The sequence below is a fragment of the Triticum urartu genome, chromosome 7A, assembly GCF_056163025.1.
Source record: "Triticum urartu cultivar PI428250 chromosome 7A, HENAU_Tu73, whole genome shotgun sequence".
NCBI lineage: Eukaryota > Viridiplantae > Streptophyta > Magnoliopsida > Poales > Poaceae > Triticum > Triticum urartu.
In genome coordinates this window covers 8,633,870-8,642,631 of record NC_141879.1, presented here as the reverse complement: position 1 = coordinate 8,642,631, position 8,762 = coordinate 8,633,870, and the positions used below count along the sequence as shown (strand labels likewise).

General features: G+C 44.3%; 1 long non-coding RNA gene across 4 annotated transcripts; it reads left to right on the top strand.

Annotated features, from left to right (window-relative positions):
* Window positions 1–4,565: 4,565 nt before the first annotated feature.
* Window positions 4,566–6,751, top strand: LOC125521875 (uncharacterized). 4 transcript variants are annotated; one of them, XR_007289476.2, is made up of 5 exons: window positions 4,566–5,085; window positions 5,187–5,368; window positions 5,493–5,827; window positions 5,934–5,994; window positions 6,090–6,751. It is a non-coding gene; the product is annotated as an uncharacterized LOC125521875 (long non-coding RNA). The 4 variants fall into 4 exon arrangements; XR_007289477.2 differs by having other exon boundaries at window positions 5,187–5,827; window positions 6,090–6,362; window positions 6,482–6,751; XR_007289475.2 differs by having other exon boundaries at window positions 4,566–4,980; window positions 5,187–5,827.
* Window positions 6,752–8,762: the final 2,011 nt, after the last annotated feature.

The following is an 8,762-nucleotide window of genomic DNA, read 5'->3' as shown; positions in this document are numbered from 1 at the left end:
AAAAAAGAGTAAAATGTGGCGCTTGAGTAATCTAGGTGTTCTCAAGGGGCTCAAAATTCTCACTACTAGCACGATCTACCTAACATATGCATTTGCATAATTCTAGGCTGCGGATAACTAAGCCACTCTGCATTGTTTTTAATGGACAGGCGGAGTCTGGTACAATACAAGTAATACATGCGTAGTCTCGATTTTCACAACGGCCGGCTTATGCCAGCGATGCCTTTCTCCTGTTTTGGAAGGGTTTTTAACTTTTTCTCTCTAAAAGTAATTCTACATGATTCACATGGTTCCGTTTGTCCAAATATATTGCCTGCCTCCTTTTATCAGTACATGCTATTGAATAAGTTTTTTAGTAGTGAGTTGGTTGGGTCTTGAACTTGACAGTTGACACCTCTTGGCTCCGACCTCATATTTAAGACTAAAAAAACCTAGACGTGGAGAGGAGTTGGAGTGTTGGAATATATTGTTTGTCTCTTTTCATCAGTTCAGATTTTTTATATAAAATGCCTAGTGCTTTTTCTCCTTCCTGAAATATATTTATCACTTCCTTGGGAAAGCATAAGGTGGAGACCGCGGTATGAGTTTCTTTGATCTGTTAGCTTCTCAGAGAACTAAAAAGAATAAAAGTGTGTACTTGGAGAGGATAGATGGGGCATCCCTCCTATTGCACATTGGTCCTCTCAAAGGGCATGTACTCCCTCCGTTTCTTTTTACTCCACATATAAGATTTGGTCAAAGTCAAACTACACAAAGTTTGACCAAATTTATATAAAAAATATGAACATCTACAATACTAAAACTATATAATATGAAAATACGTTTCATGATGCATCTGATAATATTGATTTCATATTGTGAATGTTTATATTTTTTAATATAAAGTTAGTCAAACTCTACAAAGCTTGACTTTGACTAAACCTTATATGCGAACTAAAAAGAATGGGAGGGAGTACATGATAGTTTCCCAACCAGTTGACTTCAACATTATTGGGCGATTCTAAGTGAGGATATTGTCAGAGCGGTTAAGATTTCCTTTTAGACTAGGATTGCCTTATGGGGTCAATGACACGATGATTGTAATCATCCCAGAAGTGAATATTCTGGTGATGTGAAGATTTTCGCTCCATCAGCCTTTGCATGTTATCTATAAAATTATATCCAAGTGCCTAGTTAACTATTTGCCGCCTATTCTGGATGGTATGACTTCTCCTTCTCAGAGTGATTTCATTCATGGTTCTGTAATCACGGATAATGCCCTGATCACCTTTCATGAGTACTTTGCAGGATGACCAAGCTTTTATTTGCGCCTACAAATTGGACTTCACAAAAGCATATATTAGAGTTGACTGGAACTTTAAGTATTTGTTGGCAAGGTATGAGTTGGTAACATGCCAGTAATTGAGCCCTCCAGAGTGTTTAATCTAGGTTGATGGCAAATGCAGTTTTGAAAACCATGTAGCACTTACTATTATTCTTGAAGTGATCGCAAATTGATCCTATGAAAAATATCTGGCGCTCCCCATTCCCGAGGAGCGCATGAGAGCTGGTTCTTTTCAGCCCATTAAGAATAAAAATTTGAAGCGAGAGGCTGATTTGGCTGAGAAATGTTTGTCTGGGGCAGCCAAGGAAAACTCTGATTAAATCAGTGCTTCAGGCGTACCAACTTATGCAATGAGGGTTTTCAAATTCCCAATGAGTCTATGTGATGTGTTATCTCAAATAATCTCCGACTTCGATGAGGATGAGTGATGAGTGGGATAAAGCAACCAAAGCTTAAAATAACATGGATGTATGGGCTTCCGTGACCTGTCTATACTTAATCATGTTCTTCTGGCTAAGACAGTCTTGGGGTGTGTTGATAAATAAATATTCTCTTTTTCTGCCACCATTGAGGGCTAATTATTTCATAATGGTCATCTTCTGGATATTGTTTTCCCGTGTAACACGTCGTCCCTAAGAAAGGCATTGTGTATGGTTTAGAACTTTTGAAGGAGTCATTTGGGGCATTTATTATGGTTAGCATGTCCACATTTGGAGAGATAAGATACTACCTCGTACATCGGTCATTAGAGTTTCAGTTAAAAGGAACACGACTAGATTGAAAGGTGTGGCTGGCTGAGTTGTTTGTTCCAAGCATGATAAAGATGGGACGAGGATGTAGTTAGATGCTCCGTTTTTCATCATGACTTGTAGGAAGTTCTACAACTTCGCATTTCCTGTATCCCTGGGGAAGATTTTGTTGCGTGACATTATGGGAAGAGTGATTTGCTTCTCTGTCCAAAGTGCGGTACAAGTTGGCCTTGACCCATAAAATGGTTCATGAGGACGCTGGCCAGTGTTGTGGGGCCTAATCTGCTCCGATCCATGCCGGCGTTGGTTCTTGGCGGCGGCCGCCGCCGTCTTGTGGTGCCGGATGGCCGGATCTGGCGTTTGGGTGTGGTTCCGGGGGAAATCCCTGGACGGCGCGGCGGCCCCACAAAGTCGACGTCTTCGGCGCTGATCCCCTCCCTGGAGGCTTTGAGGTGGACCCTCCCCCTCCTGCCTCCTCCTTGAGCTCCGGCGAAAGCTGGTTCTCCCCTGGTCTAGGCGTCGACGGCACCTCAGTGGCGTGCTCCTTCTTGAAGGCAGTGGTTGGGATTTGCTCTTGGTGGTGGAGCAGCCGGTATCTCGGTTCCGAAGCATGACGGACTGGTTTTCCTACTTCATCCTGCTCGGCCTCGCCCATGCGTTCGGATGATTCTTCGGTCTTCTTCATGGTGGCGTGCCTTCGCCCCACAGCTCGCATCCTGTGCTCCATGCTGCCTCTGCCGGCTTTGATTCTCATCTGGTTGGGCGTCTGTTGCGTGTGGGTCAGCGTTGTCTGTTTCTCCTATGGCAGCTCGGTCACCTTGAGCTGGGCTATGTGCTAGCCACTCTGCTGGTCGCCGGTGCGGCACCCATCGAGCCTGGGTGAAAGGGTAGTGGCCCTTTGTGACGGTGGAGACAGCTCAAGTGTTTCCCAAGTTTGGCCGTGGACGTAGCCGACGCTCAATGCTTGCACGGCGTGTCCCTCCTCCCGGGCTCTCAGTTGGCTAGTTGGTGTAGGCATAGTGCTGGTCGTCCACAACGATGCTGTGTGCTTGCCTTCGGCTGTTGTCATTGTGCTGTTCTCCCTAGCCTTGTATGTTCTTTCCGCTTTACTTTGCTTTCACCCCCTTTGTAATGTGGTGCCCTTATAATCCTGGTCTGTTAATGGCTTTATTAATTCAAACTCGGGCTAGGTTCGAGCTCTTCTCAGGCTCGGCCGGCGCCTTTTCTATAAAAAAAGTATTTTGCTTGTCATGAAATAACTATGAGTCTTGCCGTGTAGAGGAATAGCGAGAAGCATCATCAGATCAGATGTAGCACCCGTGATATTTGTGATTCTGAAGAGGAGCGTTTTCCCGGCCTTGGCCATGTGTACTAAAGCTCCTGCAATGAGGCTTGCTATGCAGGATATTTGATGCTGCCAGACGAAGATTTAGTTATTAGATCAGGCCCAGACTGGTTACTTTTACTGCTGGCTAATGTGGATTAGTCGTCTCTGGCGAAGATTCTTCTTATTTTATGGAGAACAATGATTTAATTTCCGGTGATGGTAAGGCTGCTACTTTGGCTTCCGTGAATTTCTTGATAATTACTGGACTTCTTTGGCGGTAGATAATTACTAGTTTGGCGTTCAGACCCTACACCGATTATAAACTTTTGGTTGTTTGTTTCGTTGGATAGCTTATCAGGCTTGTCGTGGATAATTACTACTAGTTTTTATGCGAAAAGGAAATTTAATTTGACTGCAATATGCAAGTTGCAAGTCACTCCGGTCTTCTGTAAGCAGATCATTGGGATGACAAAGAGTCTCGCAAGCAGACATGCAAATGGTTATTTAACTAGGGAAGTGAATAATCGCATGAAAAAGAAACACAAGACAACAAGCCAAATAACTTTCCACAGCGGATCTTCTCTCGCCTTCCTCCTCCTCTTCCGTGAAAAAGAACATGCCATCAAAAGAAGGAAAAACGATATTTGGGGCCTTTCTGCAGGCTTACTTAGAGGAGATTTGGGGCCTTGTTGAGTAGGCTTTCACTCAGATCAGTGTAATCACATATGACGTATCTGGTTCGGATGCTCCCGTTTGTTGAAATATATTGCGTCTCCTTTTATCAGTACAAGCTATTGAATAAGTTTTTTTAATAGTGAGTTGGTTGGGTCTTGAACTTGACACCTCTTGGTTCGGACATCATATTTAAGACCTCAAAAACTTAGACATGGAGAGGAGGCGGAGGGGGGTTGGAGTGTTGGAATATATTGTTCGTCTATTTTTATTAGTTCAGATTTTTCTCCACTACTATTAAAAAATTCAACAAGAATTTTCTTACGTGCAGCCCCATAAGCGTATACGGACTCATTACCACCATAGGATTAGACCCATCAATCTCAATCTAACAGCTATCCTTCATCTAATCCGACCGTTGGTGTGCACTTAGTAATTTAACATGACTGACCGCATCCACCGCAGAGGAAAACAACTCTGCACATAACGCAGGAACCGTTCTCCCCTTATCCCTTCCGCTAATCGCTCTCCTTCCTCGCCCACCTCGCACCCCCGATCTCCATCGCCACGTCCTGCGCCGATCTCAGCTCGTGCTCCTATGCCCCCGGCCACGCCGACCTCCGGCGGCGCTCCTCCCATCCTGCACCTCCAACCCCGACTCCGCCGCGCCCAACGCATCTTCAATAGAGCGCCTGCACACACAGAACGCCGGGGTGCATGGGCAACCTCCATTGCACTCCCTCCGACGGCCGCCCGGCGGTAACCCAGCTCCTCCCCTCCCTCATCTTCACCACCAACCGAGCCCCCCAACGACGAACCAAGAGGAGGCGGTGGCGGCTGAAACATTGGATCGCTGATGGGGCGCGGAGATCCAACAAGCAATGGTGACGGCGCTTCAAACTCTGCAGGTATTGCCCTCCTCCCATCTCCAGCACGTTTCCTATTTATTTGACTCTCCCTGGAGATGGCGAGGTTCACCGACGTGGAACTGCTAGCAGCCACGGTGGGGCTTGGTGAGTGCAGACGTTCAGTCCACTATAATTAACACCCAGCACCAAAACCCAGATTGTTTTCATGGAAAATTCAAAGCTTGTCATGTGTACCTCTAATGCAGGATTAGGATTAATGGCACACAAGAAGAATCCATCAAACACGCTCTGCGCTGGATGTAAATACTACTTCTAGGTAAGTTTCTGGATCACACCGGTTCATAATTCAACAAGCATGCCAAGCTTCTCAAGACCCAGAAGTTCGCGTCCAAGCTTGACCAGCAGATTAAGTTTTTTTAATGTCCAGGTTAGTTTTTTGTTCATACCCTATGCCTCCATTGAGTTCTTCTAGCTGTTGAGCGTCCAAAGTGGAATTAGCTATCAAAATGGGTTCAAGCTAAACTCTAATTTATTTATTTCTTTGGATTCAGGTGCACATGTCATATGTGCAGATGGGCTTGATCAAGCCGTTAAATTAATTTCATTTACGAACTGACGTGAAGGCGATGTTTTTTAGTAGATATTTCTTCAACATATGAATGGTGCTTGCTTCTTGCGTCCAAAGATGATTCACTATTTTGTTGCTTCAAATTAGGCTCGAACCAACCATACCTACAGTAAACACATCATAATTAGAGCTAAACTATTTTGTGTTCCATTGATTTTCATAACATCTTGTTTGGATTGTTGTTGCTAATTTCTTTGAAATTGATTTTCATAGCATGCCGTTTGACACTGTCGGCCTCGCGAACCAACCATACCTACAGTAAGCACACCGCTATTATTAGCTGAAACTTTTTACATTCCATTGATTTTCATAGCATGCTGTTGGACATTGATTTTGCTAATTTCTTTGACATTGATTTTCATAGCATGCCGTCTGACACCGTCGGCCTCACCGTACTCAGCCAGGTTGCCACAACAAGGCGTCAGGTAGCCATTCACCGTGTTTCTCCTATTTTCTTTCTCCGTCCGTCAATCAAGCGCTTCAAAAGCTGCTATAGGTTCATGGGCCGATTTACTTTCAGGAGTTCCATATGAACTGGTTGACTGTGGGTGCGGGCATGGGTACATCAGAGAAGGGCTCCACTCTTTCAGAGCTAAGTATTTTTTTAACTAAATAAAGATCCATGTCTGCACTGTTATATATTTGGTTCAACTCATATTACAAGTATGCATCTATCTATATATGTTCCCAAACGAGTGAACCCCTTCCAACGTCAAGATTATGCATGTCTTTCACATTGTAGCTTCCCGTTGCCCGTTCGTATGTGCCTCGAATGGCTTCACCACTGCAAAAGGTATTGTAGTCGTGCACAACATACTACACCGAATTCTTTGTAGCTTTGTGGAATTTTGCTGAAAACTGTTGTTATTATTTGAGAATTGAGAGTGATGTTATTTTCTTCCTATGTTGTAGAGTCCAGAAAAGTTTGGTGAAAGGGAACACTATCATGGTCTTTTATAGAGCTACAGATCAATCTTTACGAATGTTTTTCTGTAGGCAATTGTTTGCTCTGCTTGAAACTGTGAGACCGGTATTTTGATTTGTTGTTTCTTCTTAACTGCAGATTTGTCACCTACTATTAGGTACATATATTGTGTTACTACACACTGCCTCTATATGTGTTCACTTGAAAAGATAAGACTATTTTACCAACCAATACTTTCAGCTCCCATTTGAAGGGAATATTATGGTGCTCGTGGGCTTTATGTTATCTTACCATTCTATACGATAAAAATGATTCCGTTCAATTCCTGTCTATCAACCTCTAACATGTTGTTTGTTGCTTTTCTTTTCTTGTTATGGTTTTTCCTGCTCTTTTCAAAATCATTAACTCATTAAGCATATAAGCACAGATAATGCAAGGTTTCTTTTGGTGCTTTTAGAACTTAAAAATGGTTCATTTTTATTGTAAAGGAGGGTATGCAATCACTATGGTGGCATTATGATGGCTCTTGTAAGTTTCGCATGGGAGTTTAAGGGAAAACTTGATTGTTCACATAGAGAAGGTATGCTTTTAGCCCTCTGTTTTGTTTTAAACACGAAAGTATGTGCTTAGCATGTACTCTTTTCACAGAGAGGTGTTGATTATTTTTGTGGTGAGCTGTGATGCAAGATTTTGCCGTGATGTTACAAAACAGATATCGATATCGAAAACTATATACTTGGAGATCTTTGGGCAAGGTAACTGTTGGGTAACGTAGTAATTTCAAAAAAATTCCTACGCACATGCAAGATCATGGTGATGCATAGCAACGAGAAGGGAGAGTGTTGTCCACGTATCCTCGTAGACCGAAAGCGGAAGCGTTATATCAACGCGGTTGATGTAGTCGTACGTCTTCACGATCCGACCGATCCAAGCACCGAATCTATGGCACCTCCGAGTTCTAGCACACGTTCAGCTCGATGACGATCCCCAGACTCCGATCCAGCAAAGTGTCGGGGAAGAGTTCCGTCAGCACGACGGCGTGGTGACGATCTTGATGTTCTACCGTCGCAGGGCTTCGCCTAAGCACCGCCACAATATTATCGAGGATTATGGTGGAGGGGGGCACCGCACACGGCTAAGAGAACGATCACGAAGATCAACTTGTGTGTCATGGGGTGCCCCCTGCCCCCGTATATAAAGGAGCAAGGGGGGAGAGGCGGCCAAGGGGAGGAGGCGCGCCCAGGGGGGGCAATCCTACTCCAAGTAGGATTCCACCGGGGCGCGCGCCCTGCCTCCTCTCTTCCACCACTTGGCCCATGAGGCCCATTGCTTCTTCCTCATATTCCCGTAACTCCCCGGTACCCCCGAAAATACCCGAATCACTCGGAACCTTTCCGATGTCCGAATATAGTCGTCCAATATATCGATCTTTACGTCTCGACCATTTCGAGACTCCTCGTCATGTCCCCGATCTCATCCGGGACTCCGAACTCCTTCGGTACATCAAAACTCATAAACTCATAATATAACTGTCATCGAAACCTTAAGCGTGTGGACCCTACGGGTTCGAGAACAATGTAGACATGACCGAGACACGTCTCCGGTCAATAACCAATAGCGGAACCTGGATGGTCATATTGGCTTCCACATATTCTATGAAGATCTTTATCGGTCAGACCGCATAACAACATACGTTGTTCCCTTTGTCATCGCTATGTTACTTGCCCGAGATTCGTTCGTCGGTATCTCAATACCTAGTTCAATCTCGTTACCGGCAAGTCTATTTACTCGTTTCGTAATACATCATCTCGCAACTAACTCATTAGTTGCAATGCTTGCAAGGCTTATGTGATGTGCATTACCGAGAGGGCCCAGAGATACCTCTCCGACAATCGGAGTGACAAATCCTAATCTCGAAATACGCCAACCCAACATGTACCTTTGGAGACACCTGTAGAGCACCTTTATAATCACCCAGTTACGTTGTGACGTTTGGTAGCACACAAAGTGTTCCTCCGGCAAACGGGAGTTGCATAATCTCATAGTCATAGGAACATGTATAAGTCATGAAGAAAGCAATAGCAACATACTAAACGATCGGGTGCTAAGCTAAAGGAATGGGTCATGTAAATCACATCATTCTCCTAATGATGTGATCCCGTTAATCAAATAACAACTCTTTGTCCATGGTTAGGAAACATAACCATCTTTGATTAACGAGCTAGTCAAGTAGAGGCATACTAGTGACACTCTGTTTTGTCTATGTAT